The 17,476-nt window shown below is 46.4% G+C and overlaps 1 long non-coding RNA gene across 1 annotated transcript; it reads left to right on the top strand.

Moving 5' to 3' along the window:
* The first annotated feature begins 895 nt into the window (after nt 1-895).
* Nucleotides 896-13,839, top strand: LOC142425477 (uncharacterized). Its single transcript, XR_012779668.1, has 3 exons — nt 896-1,012; nt 13,431-13,494; nt 13,712-13,839. It is a non-coding gene; the product is annotated as an uncharacterized LOC142425477 (long non-coding RNA).
* The last annotated feature ends 3,637 nt before the right edge of the window (nt 13,840-17,476 follow it).

Below are 17,476 nucleotides of genomic sequence, written 5' to 3'. Positions count from 1 at the left end.
ATTTATCGAGACCCATTTACTAAGTCTGAAACAGAATACATACAAAGGTGAAGACAAGACAAACCATCCCGATGAGGGAGACCATCAGCAGGAGGTCATAAGAGTCTTCAAAGATTTATAGCCATGTGGGCACTTAAGTAGGACATAGGGAAAAAAGGAAACTGTCACAAAACCTTGGCTGGCCTTAGATGCAGATGGAACTTCCGAACAAGAAAGGGACCATGATTGGTGTATAGACACACACTGTTGTAGCTGAGAAGGGCTTTTAAGATTGGTTCAGGGCCCTATGTATAACACATGACTTTGGAACCCTAGCACCCCCGTTTCCACCAAGGGCACATGCTGACAAGCTGCTGAGGGCAAAGCTGCCCCTCACTGGGCTGGCTAGGGAAGTGGTAGTAATCCCCTTTCACACATGCTCTGCCTGAAGACAAAGCTTTTTTCATTGCTGGTCAATGGTCAGAAAAAACTCCATGGAGGTTGAATCCACGGGGAGACTCAAAATGGATTAGGGCTCCCAGTGTAAACCATAGCCTCCTGCAAACCTAGTGCTCAGAATTTAAACTCAAATACACTTTATAGGCTATTGTGAGGATTTAATGAGATAATGCATGTATAGTTCCTAGTGCATGCTAAACTAGCTCTTTCTCTTCAGAATCATTTGCATCTTCAGAAACAATTGGTGCAAAGTCACCCTTAAAATCTCCATTTTAAGATGCTGATGGGGTTTTGGGTCACCCCCCACCCCCCAGAGGACAGCAGTCTTAAAGTCAGAAGTGACCAGTTTTTTGTTCTGTTGTGCTTTTAAACGCCATCAAGGATGCACATACTTCACTTTGAGAAGAGAGGTCAGCAATGCTCAAAATGCAGGAAGTTGAAGAAACACAGGGAGCATTCTTTTCAAAGAGACTTGATTCTCTTCTAAGCCTCGTTTCAAGCACAAGTTCCCATCCTTTTCCCATCACCTCAAGGGCAGGCCCTTTCTGACCCAGAGGCAAAAAGGACATATGAGGTACGTGATTATTTTTTAATCATGATTTTTCTCAGAATTCTTTTTTTTGAAAAGTATTTCTAAGGTTCATGCTAAAGTTTGAGGGCAAGTTTTACTAAGAGGACTCATCTTCCATCTGAGCATCGCAAAGTCATTTCCCCTTGCAGGGTTTATCAGCTCACTTATCTGTTCAATGGACAGATTAGGACCGATAAATCCTCCTTTATCTGGTGGGTGTGCTCTTTGATTCTGCGAGGCCGTGTTTAATCTACACCCTCCGCATGCAGACCGGACCGGAGGCTGTTTCTCTGCGGGCTGGAAATCAAGCCTCTCCCCCACCTCCCCCTACCCCCTCGGGAGCTGCCAGAAAACTAAGGAAGAGTGAGGCTGGGGCCCTGTCTACTTGACCTATTGTTTGTCAGATATGTGGGGCAGAGGAAATGTGCTTGAAATTTGTGAACAGGGCTGGGGAATTCTTGGTTGGGGTGATGGTGGAGGGGGTGTTTATTTGCCTTGTTTCTTTTCTACCTTTTCCTGGTGGGAGAGTGGGAGTGGGGAAAGTGAGGGTCAGGGGTGGCGGGGGCGGGGGGGAGAGCCAGCTCTTAATTGTAAAAACCACAATCCGAAATTTTAACCCAGGATGGGATGTGTCAATCCTGAGACCATTGCGGCGAAGCTCGGCAATTCCGTTCTTTGCTGAGTCGCAAGAGGGTGGGAACTCTGACTGCAGACCCACAACAGTCAGGAAGTGACCCTTTCGTCGGGATTTCGGAGGCCCCGGGAGAGAAACAAAAGTCTTCTCACAAGTTCTGCAACTTTGGGCCGCACCATCCCGAGGGGCCAGTGGTGGGGGAACCGGTCGGGGGTGGGGTGGGTGGAGGTGGGGGGACGGGGGTGGGGTGGGTGGAGGTGGGGGGGCGGAGGGTGGGAGGGCCGAGGAAACTGACATCTCCACTCCCCCAGCCGTGAGTAAACTGAGGATTTCCCGGGCTGAAAAGGCTCAGTGTCTGCAGGTCCCCGGCCCAGCAATGAAAGCGGGTTTCATTGGATGCTCATTGTGGAGCCGGCTGACAAAGCCGCCCGGGCCGCCCGGCCCAGAGCCCGCAGCCTGAATCGCAGCCCTGTGCGCGCCGGGCCGGGCGGCGAGCCCGGGGCTGCAGGCTGGCGTGCCGCGGCCAGCCCATCTGCGGCCGGGAGGCGGCCGGGGAGGAAGCCGTCCCCCGGGATGAATGGGGCTTTGTTCGCCGGCCGCGGCGGCTCCCCTCGGCCGGCCGGGCCGCACAACAGAGGCTGTATGCGAGGGGAATGGAAATGAGCCCCGGGCGCTCCCGACGGAGCCCCAGCGCCTTGGCTTCGCCGGGCGGAGGAATGCGGGCCAGCCGGGAAGGAGCCCTGGCCGGGGCCGCGCGCTCGCCCGCTCGCCGGCTCCTGCGAAACCCCACTGAGAAGCGCCCTTTGATGCAATTGAAGCGCGTTTCACGCGGGCCCGGGAGGCGGGGAGGGCCGTCTCGGAGCCTGTGTGTGCACCTTTGTGGGGCCGGCCCTGGGCAGCCCCGCTGGGGACTGGAGCTCCCTCTCTCGCAGACGTTCTGTAACATCATAAAAGGGAACCCATAAACAGATTGGTGTTCTCGGTGGGTGGAACCCCGTTTTGGACTCCAGTCAGGCGGATCCTGCCTGCCGGGGAGTTTCTGCTTTGAAAGGCCTCTTGGGACACCTCACGCCCACCTGTCCTGCCTTGGTAAAGATTTGGGCCGGTGACAAATGGTGTTTGCAGGAGGAAGTTGTTGCTCAGGCCGCTGCGCGTCATTTTCCATTTTCTCAGAGGTGGGGGTGGAGTGGTCACCTTGCGTGCCTAGAAATAGTGTCACAGCCAGATCTGGAAAGTGATGTAACCTGCGACCCTTTCATGCTTATGCCAAAGGACTAGGATGCAGCCATTAGTTTGATACTTGGCATTAATTCTACGGATTTCTCTAATCTTCATTGAAACAACCGAGAGACCCCAGAGTGGCCCTCTTTCCCCCCAGAGCCACGCTGCACTCTCTTATTGTTCACGCTGCAATGGGTCCCCTAAACTATACCGCCATCAAGTCAAGGCTGACTCATAGTGTTAGCTGTGTTTCTGAGACTGTGACTGTGGAGGGCTAGAAAGCCCCGTCTTTCCCTGACTTTGCAGATCGCAGACAAACCGTGTAACCACTGCACTACCGGGGCCCTGAGACTACAGAACGGTATCCTAAAGCTCGAGACACTTGTGGAATTCTTTCTAAACTGGAAGTGGGCACTTGGCAGGCATCTCTAGTCAACTTCTAAATAGAAAAGGTCCTGTCTACCTCTCTGTTGTGTTACTTTCACACTGAGAACACACACACACACGCAGGGAGCTAAGTGTGGTCCTGGTGGCAGCAGGGTTATGGATAGGGCTGCCAATGGCAAAAGCAGCAGCTCAAAACCACCAGACGTTCACTTCAGGAGAACGATGAGGTTTTCGACTTCTTTGAAGTTTTAGAGCCTTCCAGCCCACAAGGGCAGTTCTGTTCTGCTCAAGAGAATCTTGATGCACCAGAAATGACTCGATTCCAGCTTTTTAAGAGTGAGATAGCTTGGTTTAAGATAGGGACGCTTGGTTCGTCAGACATTGATGAGGAGTTTGAAGGAAAGGCTAGGAAACCATGTTGATACACAGGCATGCTACACATGTTTCCTGAACTGACCCAGGGGACAGGGAGGCATTCAGATGGAGGAGGCATTCTTACCCATTGAGTGGAGTGTTCACACTAGCAGGGGTGAATCACACATTTCAGATCAGCAAAGGTCATAGTCAGTCATTCATTCTTTATCCTAAGTTGCTGTTTGGAGTCTGGCTCAGACCTCTGAGGCCTTTTATTCCTGCAGAGTCAACGTTGTGGAACCCTTGGGGCTAGATTTCTACTCTGTCCTATAGGCTTACTATGAGTTGGGGGTGAGTTTTTCTTTCTTTTTGAGTTAGGGCCCGGAATATGTATATTTGTTTACTGTTTGATTTTTTTAAAAGCAATACAATTTTGCATCCCATCAGAAAGTTCTTAAAGAGAAGGGCATACTACCCCCAAACATACCTTTTAGTTCATGCGGGAAATATACCACTCAAATAAAATGAAAGTGAAAAAATTGGCAATTACCTCTTCACCTCTACCCCAGTCTCTCTCTCTCTCTCTCTCTCTCTCTCTCTCTCTCTCTCTCTCTCTCTCTCTCTCTCTCACACACACACACACACACGCATGCACACACTCATGTGTATATACTTGGTGAGTAATTTGAAGTACCATTTAAAAGTGGCACCCCAAAAGTGGCACTCCTTGCTTGTGCCAGTATACACTTGCCTACAACTTTGTTTCTTGTCATTGTAGAGCAGGTTGCATCGTTGCACTGACATTCTGGTCACCATTGATGTGGTGTTCATTCCTGAGAAGCTAGGTTTCTCATGTTGTCCAATTTCCATCAGCTTTGCCAACTGGACACCGTTCGTGTCAGATCCTAGATGTGAGATGATCCTAGAATGGAACAGAAAGATATACAATCGTGGCAGTGACCCTCACTTCACAGAAGTGAGGATGTCCCTCTTAATTATTATGTAAAACTAAATTTTAGAAACTGAATTCACTTTCTTTTTGACTATGGATATGCTTCATTTTTTTTTTCAATCTCTGAAACACACATACCTAAGTGGGTGCTTTATCTTCATTTCGCATATTGGTCATTATCGGGCAGTGTCTTGGGTTTACTTGACTCTTAAAAAACTAATGATCTGAAAGAGGACATTATACTCCAAATGTAAGGCTGTCACCTGATTACATTTTTAAAGTGAAAAATCCCCATGAACAATCATGCTTTATCAAGTTAGGTATATCTGTTCCTTAAAGGATTATACCTATTAATCTGGAAATACTCAGGATTTGTTAACACCTTTTATTTTAAACTACCTAGAAATTTAGGGTCATCCTTTGAGGCAAGGTTGGCAAGACTTTGTCATATATACTTTGGACATATTGTCAGGAGAGACCAGTCTTGGAGAAGGGCATCATGCTTGGGAAAGTGGAGGGGCAGCTAGGACAGGAAGGCCCTTAAGGGATGGATTGGCACAAGCTTCATCGATAGGTTCAGGCCGAGACACAATTGTGTGGGTGGGGCAGACTGCGCAGTATTTCACTCTGTTGTGCACATCTGAGTCGCAGCTGACTCGAGGGTAGCTAACAACATTAGGACTTTGACAACTGGCTGCCATGGGTGACAGGTACCTGAAGAGAGGGAGGCAGATGACGAAACAGTCTTCAAGAAATAAAGGGCACTGTCTATGATCACAAACCATAGAATTGGCAATGGACTTCATTCCCCTGACTATACTTCAGGCCTGTGGGGTTGGCGCACCAAAGGAGCCTGCAGTCCGGAAAGGGACCAGATTCTGGATGCCAAGGGACATGCGAAAGTCGCCCCATCCACTTGGAGAGCATCAACCAGCTCCATCCCATATTGCCTTCCCTCGGGGGAGAGTGGCACAGTTACCCCGGCTTCCCTTTTATTGGTGCAGTAGCCAACAGGGGAAGAGAAAACCTCTCCTGTTTTCCAGCTTACCCACTGCCTTCTTTGTCAAGCCCTCGGGAAGTCGGGGTGGAGATTTTTATTTGTCCTGTCTTCTGGGCATGGGAAGGGAGGGGAGGCCTCATTCAGCCACTCTTTGGCTCCTAAAACATCAGTAAGCTGTGCTATTTACACAGTCTCTGGGCTACTAAGTGGCCCATGTTGACTCAAATCCTTGCAGCTAGGTGGGGCTCTAAGGAGCTGTTAGTCATGTGAGGTTGCCAGGGCAACTTAATGTCTTATGAATTGGAATGCCTTAAGAAGTACCAAGGGGAGCCTACAAGGGCACATTACCAACTTGCCATCATGTGTTCAATAACATGTCATCTTTCAGTAATGGAACTTTTATTATTTTTTTATTTTATTTTATTTTGTGAGACTGAAAGAGCAGAAGCCGGAAATTAGCTGGAGAGGATAAAGAAAAGGTGTGGGGGTGGGGGAATGTACAGAGGGGGAGGGGGCTATGCCTATTTCTTATGTGGGTCCTGGTTAAACAGGAGAACATCTGGTCCTCGAGCTGAGCCGGTCTCTGCAGCCCTGCTTTTAATTACCCCGTCATTTGGTCTCATGCTAAATGAGTGACTGTGGGGGCAGCTCAGATCTCCAAGCTGACAGGCGGGCAGAGCTCGCCTGCCACATAGTCAGAGGGGAAACACGAAGCTTCCGGTTTCGTATTTAAACCAGAGATTGACTCATAATTGTAGCTGTCAGGAGGGTGATGGAGACATTATGTAATCTGGTTCTTATGGCGATGTGTGTTTAAGGTTTCTGCTCTGTAAATTCCAGAGGAACTTTTGCGCCCATTGAGGGAGAACTCGCTGGCAACTCGGTGGTGTGCCCTGCAGGGCTCTGAGGTCCTGAATCCATATACACGAATGAATTGCCCCCAGAAAGACCCTCCTGGTTTTTCCGCCCACTTTTACAGAGCGAGTCAAAATCTGGTAACTTGTGACGGGGTACGTGTGTGGGCCTGACAGAAAAATGATGATAAAGACAAACCATCTGAGGCCACAAACATTTTCTTTGCAGAGCTCCGTCGTTCCCCCACTGTTTCCCATCACGGCCAGCCTCGCGGATTCTGGATGTGGTACCAGTGGCTCTTGAAAACAAAGGGCTGGGCCCATGGATCATTTGTTCATATTCCATTATGCTCATCACTCTGTGGATGGCGCACATTTGCAGGGCATCCAGGGAAGACTCCAGACAGACTCAGATTTAGGGTTTACTGCCACGGAGACAAAATCATAACACAAAGAGTCAGATGAAGCAGGTCAATTTTAATCTGAAAGGAATGTGCTTCCGCCCCCATGGTTTTGCTACCGGGACATTGGTGTTTTCATTGCATACCGAAATTTAAGTTTTACTTGTGTGATAAGGAGGATTTGTTAACAGCTAGTAGTGCTCTTGGTGGAGAATGATATACCCAAACCAAACTCACTAACATCAAGTCAATGCCGACTCCTAGTGAGCCTACAGGGCAGGGTAGAACTGCCCCTGTGCATTTCCGAGACTACAGCTCTTTATGAGAGCAGCAAGTCCCGTCCTTCGCCCTTGGAACGGCTGCTGGTTTTGACCTGCCGACCTTAGCAGTCCAAAGCGTAACGATAGTGAACACGGAATCTCCACATTTTCAGAAGTGGACCGGGCAGTGCGGGAAGCGGGGGTGGCATGGTAGCGGGGAGTGGTAAGGACCGATGGTCTCGGCCCTCCCTGACCACTGACCTCGCTGCTCCTGTGAGCTTACCTCAGTGTCCTTCTCTTGGGGGATCCTTCAGTTCACCTAATCTCAGGAGTGTTGCCTCTGCCTTTTGAAGCTCGCCAAAGAAGAAAATGTATTTATAAAGTAGCTTTAGTGTGATTTAATAACGGCGTGAAAATGTATGCTTTAGTGACCAGGTGTCACTTTTCCCTGCCATCAAGTTGACCTTGACTCCTAGTGAGTGAGCTTCTAGGGCAGGGGAGAGCTGCCCCTATAGGCTTCTGAGACTGTAACCCTTAAGGGGATTAGAAAGGCCCTTCTTTCTCCCATAACTTCTCGTAGGGGTATTTAAAAAGTGACCCTAGAGAACAATATTTATCTCCCCCCAAATGTGGTTTAAATGCTAGCAGGTGCGTCACGCTTGCGATGTGGTTTGGCCCTTGGAGCATAGAACTTTCTGGTCACACTTGAAGCACCTCCGTCCAAGCTAAAGCAAACTCACTGCCATCGAGTCAATGCTACCTCATCGTGAGCCCCTGTGGGTTCCTCAGCCTATCATTGTTTATGGGAGTAGAAAGCCAAGTCTTTCTCTCACGGAGCTACCGCTGGTTGTGAATTGCTGACCATGCAGATCGCAGCCCAATGCGCCCAACGTGGTGTAACCACTACCCCCACTTACAGCTGCACAGAAGGCCTCTTTGCTCCTGTGAGAAAAATGGAATGTGTGACGAATGCAATGAATACCTTGGAAAGACAGACCGGAGGGATCCAGGGAAATGGCCACGTTTGAGGAAGGAGCCCCCCTAGGACTCCTTGCTGTACCAGACTGTGCGGTCATCCTTAAGATACGGATATCACTGTAATGAAAAGTATGCACGTATCCTCACACACACCAAAGGCAAATCTATTTTTCAGTCAAGAGTGATTGCACAATCTCATAGTAGTCACCAGTCTTAGTTAGATTTTACAACACCAGGTTTAATTTCTACAGGTTTAGAGTTTATATACTTTATCAATGATCAGCCACCCCTCGCCATTCCCCATCAGCCAGCCCCTCCCTAGGACCAGTCACAGCAACCCCACAGGACTGAGTGGAACTGCTCCACAAGGTTTCCTAGACAAGTACATCTTTGCGGGAGCAGACCGCCTCATCTTTCTCCCTTGGAGCGCCTGACGGGTTTGAACAATGGACCTCGTGGCTAGCAGTTGCTGGGCTTGAATAGCGAACCCTGTGGTTAGCAGGCCCATGTTTATCCAATAAAGCCCCCAGGGCTCCTTCTATCAGAGATACCCAAAGGCCAGTCAGTGCTGTGTTTCCTGATTGTCATCGGCACCATCTTCTTTTTTATTATTATTTTAAAAATCGTTTTATTGGGGGCTCGTACAGCTCTTATCACAATCCATCCATCCATCCATCCATTGTATCAAGTACATTTGTACATATGTTGTCATCATCATTTTCAAAACATTTTCTTTCTACTTGAGCTCTTGGTATCAGCTCTTCATTTTCCCTCCTCCCTCCCTCGCTCCCTCCCTCAAGAACCCTTGATGATTTATAAATTATTATTGTTTTTTCATGTCTTACATTGTCCGCCGTCTCCATCTTTTCCCCCATCGTCATCACTTCCATCAGGATAACCATCTACCTCTGCTTCAGCCTTTCTTAGGGGCCATTTTTCTAGATAAGTAAACAACTCGGATAGTGGTCTATTTCCCCCTTTTTCTTGGGAGCACATTACCGGGAGTGGCTAATTTTCACTCGGAATAAAAGGGACGGAGTAGTACAGTACTTGCTTGCTTGCCAAGGTCTTCCCATGAAGGGCTTAACTTGCCTTCTCGTGAAGGACTACCCTTGACTGTCAGTTTTGGTGGAGATGTTTTAATAACAGCTCGGGGTGAGATGTTTTAATAAAAATAATCTGTTTAATGTATACTTGGGCCCATCAGAACACATATTTTACGGAAAGATTTAAACCTTGCTCTATTCTTTCATAGTCTTTGGCTGTGAAATCTTTATTGGGAAGCAGTGCTGGTGGGAGATCCTGATTTCTTCACTCCCACGAGGCTGGTGTTTCATATGAGTATTTTATAGTCACTACAGCTCGGGACATTATCATATGACTGATGGGTGATGCAGGGATGGATAATTTCACGAGCCGTCTAGCCTGAGTTGGTTCATTTCCTAGTCATTGAAATGAAAAGGCTTGGTGTGCCTCCTGTTGAGATACTTCCAGAGGCAACCATCCTTGTAATGGATTTTCTTCACCAGAGAATTAGGAACTGATTTGCTGGGTTTTATTTCCCTTCTGCTAAGACTTAGAGATGAGCTAGGGAGCCCTTCTTTCTGCTCTAGGACCATCAGCTTATAGAAAACAATAATTGAAGACAGCAAAACAGAACTATCCTAGGGACTTGAGGAAATTAAATTGAGCATTGGGTCTGGTCACCAATAGGATGTTTTCCTTCCTTGTCTTTTCTGGCTCCTCTGTCCGACCCCAGGCTTGTCTCATGGAGAATGAAGGACTAGCCAACACAGATAATAGCCAGAGTTAATACATGAGCTTACATGAAGAGGAGAGAATGCATTTATTTACCCCATGACAATTTGATTCCATAATCTGAAATAGATAAATGTAAATGAGCTGAGATTTGCTTTTCTTCAAGCAATTATAATTAAGAGTCCAAAGTTACCATCAATTTTTTATTTTTGGTTTTGTTTACAGCATTTCATTGCCTCTGTATACAATTTTCATTTGTCAGCAAGACTTGCAAAGTCCCCTACAATCTGGCTGTATCTTACCCTTCTAACTTTTTCCCCCAGGGTGAGGCAAGTTTCTAGAGTCCTGGCGGCATAGTGGGTTCTGTGTTAGCCTGCTGAGTGCAGAGCCAGCAGGTTGACACTACCAACTCTGCTTGAGAGAGGTGCGGACGTCTGCTTCCATAAAGACTTTAAATCCCAGAGCCCCTAGGGGCCGTTTCCTTCTGTCTAGTAGGGTCACTATGAGTTGGAATTAACTTGATGGCAGTGAGCTTGGTTTGGTTTTAGGTAAACACGCCACGCAGAATGTCCATACAAAGACACGACCAGTGACGCAGAGACCCAATGAAACAGATATGTACAGTCACCTGGGAACCCTGTGAGTAGACTGCTTTTACTAAAGATTCTGAATCACAGGCGCTATGAAGAGGGGTTCATGTCGCCACAAAACCAATCATTTCTGATTTCATTTTGTGCAGCTCCACCATTTGTAAACTGCATCTCACCGTGCCATCCTTAGATCAGATCGATATTTTCTTCATTGTGTAACATCTCCAGCCTTACAGGTCTCCTTGGGTCCTCGCTCCTTCTCTTTCCCTTTTGGTCTTGTCTTTCCTTCCAGTGTGTCCCCCGGGCCCCCTGTCACTGCCTTTCCATTTTTTTAATGCTTGGAGTATTGCAGGTATATATCCTTGCCCTACTGATGAATCCAAATGACTACTTTCTTGAAAAAAATTCTGTTGCAGTTGTTATGAAAAAAAATATTCTTACTTTTTTTAACAATAATAATAAGAGCACGAAACCTATCTGCCTTATTTATTATATGCAGGCTCCTGCAACAATTTATATGTCTCACCTCCTCTGATTCTCAAAATCCAGGGAGGCGGTTCGATATCATTAGTCCCATTCTAACATCGTTGAACTGAAAGCTTAGCAGTAATTTTTTTAAATTCTAAAATCTAATATCTATTGAAGGAGCCCTGGAAGCACAGAGGTTTCACGTTCAGCTGCTAACCTCACGGTCAGTAGTTATAAACCACCAGCCTCTCCGTGGGAGAAAGATTGAGCTTTCTACTCCTGCTCGCAGTGACAGTCTCGGAAACGCCCGGGGGCAGTTCTACCCTGTCCTGTAGGGTCCCCATCAGTGGGCATCAACTTGGTGGCAGTGAGTTGAGTTGAGTTGCTCAGAGATCAAACACCGTGCTGCCATTCGGGGTGTGCTCCCTCCTTTTGTTCTTCCCAGGTCAGCCACGCCTCACAATGCCACAAGCACAACCCACTCCATCCTGCACAAGAGGAAATCGAGACACAGACAGAAACTTTAGGTAATTCACTCAAAATGACACCAGAAATAAGGAGTGGTCCTGTGAATGAAAACCAAGCATTTAGATGGAAGAGCTCAGCAAATTGTTTGAAAAGGGGAGAAAGGGCTTCAACAATTTGTAGCCGAGTCAGCCTCCTAACTCATTCTGTGTGAGGGATAGGATACCTTGGCTTCATCCATTTCATCCTTCCACCCCTCCCTCAATACTTCATATCCTTCTGTTCCCTGCCCCTCTTTACTACTCAGCACTAATAAGCTATCTATGTAACTTATATAGCTTTTTTTCTGCTTCCGATTTTTCTGTTACTACCTTAGAATCTAAGCTCCATGAAGAGACATTGGGTCTGTTTTGTCCACTCTCACACCCCCAGGGCATATAAGAGTCCCTGGCACACAGTAGGTGCTCAACAAATTGTTACTGAATAAGTGAATGTGTTCTCCATGTTGGGCTACCAACAGAGAAGACAAGGCCTCCTAACGAGGTGCCAGAGTCAGCTCAGAAACCAAAGGAGTTGAGTAAAACCTGAACAGGCTTTACGTTGTTGAGCTCCGGTGGCGGTGGCGGTGTTGGGTAAGCGTTAGACTGCTAACTGCAAGGTCAGCAGTTCAAACCCATTAGCACTTAGTGGAGAAAGATCAGGCTGTTTGCTCCCAGTAAAAATTTACAAAGCCTTAGGGAATCCCTGTGGTGCAATTCTCCCCAATTAGGGTCATGAGGAGTCAGGATCAACTTGGTGGCCATGGATTTGGCTTTGGTTTTCACCTTAGATTTGGTCAGCAAGGAGCCTTGGCGACACAATGGTTAAACTTCTTGACTGCTAACTGAAGGGGTGGCTGTTCAGCCCGTCTGGTTCTTTTGTTTCTCTAAAGATTAGTGAATGAGGGGCGGGGGAGTATGGAGTGCAGACGCAAAGTCCATTTGTAGGCAACTGGACATCCCCTTACAGAAGGGTCTCAGGGAGGAGATGAGCCAGTCAGGGTGCGATGTAGCAAAAATGAAACATACAACTTTCCTCTAGTTCCTAATGCTTCCTCCCCCGCCACTATCATGATCCCAATTCTACCTTACAAATCTGGCTAGACCAGAGGATGCACACTGGTACAGATAGGAACTGGAAACACAGGGAATCCAGGACAGATGATCCCTTTAGGACCAGTACTGAGAGTGGCGATACTGGGAGGTGGGAGGGATGGGGGATTGAAAAGGGGGAACCGATTACAAGGATCTACATGTGACCTCCTCCCTGGGGGACGGACAACAGAGAAGTGTGTGAAGGGAGATGTCAGGCAGGACAAGATATGACAAAATAATAATTAATAAATTATCAAGGATTCATGAGGAAGGGGGGAGCAGGGAGGGAGGGGAAAAATGAGGAGCTGATGCCAGGGGCTTAGTTGGAGAGCAAATGTTTTGAGAATGATGAGGTCAATGAATGTACAAGTGTGCTTTACACAATTGATGTGTGTATGGATTGTGCTGATATTGAGTTTCTAATAAAAAGATTATAGCCCTGGATACCCTATGGGGTAGTTTTATTGCCTACTGATATTGCCTCAATGACAGTGGGTTTGATATTTTGGGGGTTATAAGATGTGCTCAAGGTAGTCCTGCTGGCCAAGCTGCCAATGGAAAGATCGGAGGTTTGGACTCACCAAGCTGTTCTCTGGGCTGGCCATCTTCAGAAGAAAGACGAGGCCGCCTGCTTCCATCAAAATCACCGCCTTGGCAACCTTATGAGGCAGTCCTACTCTGTCCTGTGTGGTCATTATGTGTTGGAGACCTATCAACAGACTTGGTTTTGGTTTTTGCTTTAGATCTGACCATTCCTCCCAAGGTCTCAAAGACTCCGTTCCTTTTCCGTTTTCTCTCTCTCTCCCCCCCCCCCCCCACCCGTCTCTCCTTCCCTACCTCTCCAAGGGGTATGTGTTCGACTGTCTCCATTGTAGTTTGACTGCTATCGAATCTGGAAGAGTATTACTTGGGTGGCCAGATCTTCTTGTTCATTTTTTAAATGGAGATAATTGTTCTTTCTTTTAGATAATTGTTCTTATTTCTAACAACATCAGGAGGATTTGGAAGACATTAACGGGATGACAAAAAAGTAAGCAAGCAAGCAAGGAAACAGACAAGCAGCCCCCCCCAATCCCACAAAATAGCGAACCTTACAAAGACTGCCTAGAGCAGTGGTTCTCAACCTGTGGGTTGCATCCCCTTTGGGGGTCACACGACCCTTTCACAGGGGTTGCCTAAGACCATCAAAAAACACATATTTCTGATGGCCTTAGGAACTGAGACACCGCTCCTCTATCCGTCTCTAGGCGGATCCACCCACATGCAGATGCGCCCACATAGGAGTACCAGCATGAAGACTGTTTTACGCTACACTATGCTTCAAGACAACATTTCATTTATTTGTAATTAGAAATAAATATTTCACAACATATAATTGCATATTGTTTTTGTGATTAATCACTTTAATGATGTTCCATTTGTAACAATGAAATATATCCTGCATATCAGATATTTGCATTATGATTCATCACAGTAGCAAAATGACAGTGATGAAGTAGCAATGAAAAGAATTTGATGGATCAGGGGGTCACCACCACATGAGGAACTGTATGAAAGGGTGGCGGCCCGAGGAACGCTGAGAGCCACTGCCTAGAGGAACATAAGTGAAAATGCAACTACAGTACTTTCCTTATTAGTCACCTCTCCATCGATTGAGGCATTGAGTCTCAGGGAGTCATTCCTGGACATTTGTAGAAATGATGATCTTTGTGGCTTGTTACTATTTTGACCTTTAAAACATTTTTTTTTAAGTTAGAGAAATTATCTAGCATGCAAAGAAGGTTTTTTTTTTTATTACCAGATAAGGAAGTTACTTCTTTGGTTTCATTTGCTATTTGGATTGGTATGATATATTAAGTTATCTCTTGAATTAACTGAAAGGATAATGTTCATCAAACCAAAAAAATATTTATTGAACACCTATTATACCAGCCACAGTTGATGTGAACAAGACTGCATTGCTGTGTCATGCTGCACAGATGTTTTAGTCTGATATACTACTGGGTTCTTGGGGTTTCTTTTCTTATTTAAAAATAAAACAAACAAAAAACCCATAATAGTGCTTGCTAGACACACCTGTCATAGATACAACTCCCTTTTCCCTATGAATATTTCTGCTAGGTAGAAATAAATCTAGATACTATCATCAAAGGACAACCATGGAGTAAAGTTGGTTAGAGCTACACAAAACCTTCTGAGAAAGTGATTTACAAGGTTTTAGCTTTTTAAAAAGTGAACATCCATAGTGAGTATTACTTAAAGGGAGTATTAAAGCAATTGGGTCAGGCAGGATTTCATGTTAAACCATTTCAACAATTTAGACAATTTAAACCAGACAGGATGAAAAGTTAAATTTCCTCTGGCTACCCTAACAAGTGCCTAACACTTGGGAGGGAATACATATAAAATCGAAGGATTACATTCGAGATCCTCATTGTTGGCATTGTCTATTCTATTATTTCACAATGGATGGTTTTACTGTTTATCCTCTAAGTGTTCAACCTTCTTCCTCAAAGACCATGAGTTCCTTACGGTTGGAAATACACTTAGTACTGTGAGCTCATGTTTTCCTGTGTCCCTCATGGTGCTGGGTGCAGAGCTGGGCTCAGTAAGTACCAGTTGGCTGACCGGGTTGAATGACAGGTCTGCACTGAATGTGTCCGTCGGAGGAGCAGTGGAGGCAGGTGGGAGGTGATAAGAGGAGAAAGTGTTGCTTTGAATAGGATATAAAATGCAGTTAATTTGGCAGCTGCAAATGTTAGGATTAAGAAAGCTTGCACGGAGATCAATACAGATGTACATAGGCGCGGGAGAGAGAGGGCTAAGGAGAGAAGTGAGAGTGACAGGGCCTGGCACAGCCAGCAGTAGGCGCCCGGGCTTGGATGGTGCTTCTTTCATTTCGATGGTGGGGTTGAGGACAAGCCATTGGGTGGCTCTGGAGAGGGAAGGAAGCTAGAAATGCCTTTATAGACACATGAAGAATGAGATTTAGGGTCGGAGGTCTGCAACCTTATAATTTACTGTTATTTGCAAAGGAGATGATTTATTAGTTTCTCCTAGCTTTCATGCACAAATTATTTCCTTGCTTTTGTTGCCTGCTGTCGAGCTGGTTCCCCTCATGGCAATCCTATGCACAACCGAACTAAACACTGCCCAGCCCAGGAACACCCCCACAAGCATGAATCCCTTGGTCCTATCACTGTGTTAATCCACTTTCCTGAAGGGCTTCCTCTTTCTGCTGACCTACTTGTCCAATCCCCAAGGATGGTCCCTCCGGGTAACGTACAAAGAAACTGAGATACAGACTTGCCACCCTCACTTTAAAAAATATTCTTGCTGTCCTTTGTCCAAGACAGATTCATTTGCTCTTCTAATGGTTCGTGGTGTATGTAATATTCTTCCCCAACCCTGCAACTCAGAGACAGGAGTTCTTCGGCTGCCCTCCTTCGTTGTTCTGTTTTTCCATGGTCCACGTTTGTCTTTTTGGTTTTTTTTTGTGTTTGTTTTGTTTTTACATTTTGTTCAACCCTTTGAAGGGGCCTTTTGCAGCACATGCACCCAATGCAATATTCACCTTATTTCTTGATGGCTGCTTCTTGGGAGAGGTTGTGAATCCCCGTGAAATGAAATCCTTGACAATGTCCACCTTTTCTGCATTTATCACGATGCTCCTTCCTGGGTTTTCACGCTGGTAAGACATACTTCATGCTGAAGACTGCCGTCTTCGATTTTCACCATCGGAAGGGGCCAGAGGAAAAGCAGGAAACACACATGATTTGGTGGCAGTGTTGGGAAGTGGGTGGGGAGAGGGGAGGGATTGAAATGGTTTCGACATAGCTTCCTCCGACAATGGTTATAGTTCACCATTTGGACTAGCAGAAGATTAATTCCTGTTTGAAAAATTAAAAAACAACTCGCATGTGGAACGCATTATGTTGATGCATGTTTTCCTGAACAGATGGTGACAGTCCCCAAACTCCTCTAGGGCTTCCCTTACAGAACGAAGGGAAGCATTTTCTTTCCACAATCACCCAGGCTCTGTCAGCCTCCATGAGCTTGTCCGACTTTACTCGTAGAAATCCTCCCTTTTATCACTAATGAAATCATAGGTTTGTCTTCCGGATCATTTGTAACAAATCACTTTAACCTGATTAGCATACAACCAGGAACTCCACCCCACCCCCAACTGGTTTAATGCTTTTCAGAAGGGGACCCGTATGTGTTGGTATGAAGCTGGGTTCATGGTTTTCAGTCCGAGGCTCTGGAAACACACCACCTGTGATGTGCGTCGGCGCATTCTCACGTTCACTTTACAGGGAGGGAAGCCAAGGGCCGGAACTCCCTGTGACCCTCCCTCCCCAGCGGTTCACCATGAGTCACAGAGAAGCACCCGTTTGAAGTGCATTGTGAGACTCTCAAATCACTGACTGTCCATGAGTCTTTAAGAAACTGTGAGTGTTACTATAAAATGGTCTTTACTCATGTGGGGTTTATTTGAGGTACACGCTCCCCTTTTTAGAAGAGTCTTCAGAAGACATAGGGAAATGATTGTCCTTCATAATTTCCTACCCCTCCAACCCGGTTGTTGGTTTCCTTTGAAAAGAAACCACAGTTTCAAGCAGAACCTCCCAAGGAATTTTTCAGATGAATCCGTGTCACAGCTGGGAGGCAGAATGATTGGTTAATAATAGAGCATTTTTCTTATGTCATAAGTCATTTTCCAAAAACATTAAAACTAAGGTCACAAGGCACCAGCCAACTGCTTACCATTGACGGAGGTGAGACGCAGGACTTGAGGTTTGTCATGATTCCTCTACTCTCCATCTGCCCCACTTCCCTTTTTTGTCGGAGTGCATCTGTTTCTTGTCTAGATTAATCTGGATTGCCCACATGAGCTAGAGAGAGCATTACAGAGATCCAGGTGAATTGGGGCCCATCTCATCGAGGGTGAAGCCACTGGTCAGGCAGAAATCGTCTCAGTACATCCCCATGTGTGGTGCCAGCATCGCCCC

This window comes from Tenrec ecaudatus, chromosome 14, assembly GCF_050624435.1.
Source record: "Tenrec ecaudatus isolate mTenEca1 chromosome 14, mTenEca1.hap1, whole genome shotgun sequence".
In the NCBI taxonomy this organism is placed as follows: domain Eukaryota; kingdom Metazoa; phylum Chordata; class Mammalia; order Afrosoricida; family Tenrecidae; genus Tenrec; species Tenrec ecaudatus.
Note: the sequence above shows the minus strand (reverse complement) of the source record. Positions and strands in the feature narration are given on the sequence as shown.